The sequence below is a fragment of the Pteropus alecto genome, unplaced genomic scaffold, assembly GCF_000325575.1.
Source record: "Pteropus alecto unplaced genomic scaffold, ASM32557v1 scaffold273, whole genome shotgun sequence".
Taxonomy (NCBI): domain Eukaryota; kingdom Metazoa; phylum Chordata; class Mammalia; order Chiroptera; family Pteropodidae; genus Pteropus; species Pteropus alecto.
Window position 1 is genome coordinate 691,528 of NW_006433963.1, and position 965 is coordinate 692,492.

Sequence of the window (965 nt, forward strand, 5' to 3'; positions counted from 1 at the left end):
ATAGTAGAAGGAACAGAGGATTAGATATGAATCATATTTGTGTTCAAATCTCAACTTCGTCTCTCCTTAGATGTATGGGAAAACCATCCATTGCAACTTTCTAAGTCTCAATTTCCTCATTTGTAAAATGGAGATAACGAAATGACCTAGCTTCCAGGGTTATCTTAAAAATTAAATAAGGCACTATCTGGATAGTTTCTGGCATAGATAGATCTATGCCTGGCATATGGTAAAGCAGACAGTAAAAGGTACCTATTTGTATTAGTATAACTTTTTCCGTATAAGTGTATTTGCCAAATAGTTTTACCTCTAAATGGCAAAAGAAAACTTTAAAAAAAATATATCCATTTTGGATAAAAAATCATGTATATCATGTATATTATATTCTCTGATTCACTTGTTAGACTATTCTGAACATAACTGACATGTTTCTTAATAGTCCCTGGTGATCACAAGGAATTCTCATCTCCTTGCTCTGCTCTCAAGTCATGATGTTCTTGGGCTACTGAGATATTAAAAGCTGTTTGTTCCATCTTCTAAATTGTTCTGAACTGTACTTTTTCATATCTTACCTAATTTTTTAGGGTTATTGTTTGTTTATTTACTTTTACGGTTAAAAGATCCTGTGAACATACCTGCTTGCAATAGCCTGGATCTCATTTTCTTTCCCCTTTTTCTCTAACCTGTTGTAGGCTCAGAAAACAGAGAATAAAAGCAGCTGATCTACATTGTGTTTTACATTCTACAGTGCACTTTCATATTCAAGATCTCATTTGTCACTTTGGAGTGAATAGATATAACAATACTCAGTTTACAGATGGGAAAATGGAGGCTTAGTTGAGATGTGCCCAAGGTTTTACAGTCCAGATTCAAACTTATCTGTTTTGACTAAAGATTTGAAAATGTATTTTGACTCATCAGAGAACTTATATTTCATTTTATTGTGAATTATAGCTTGCATTATA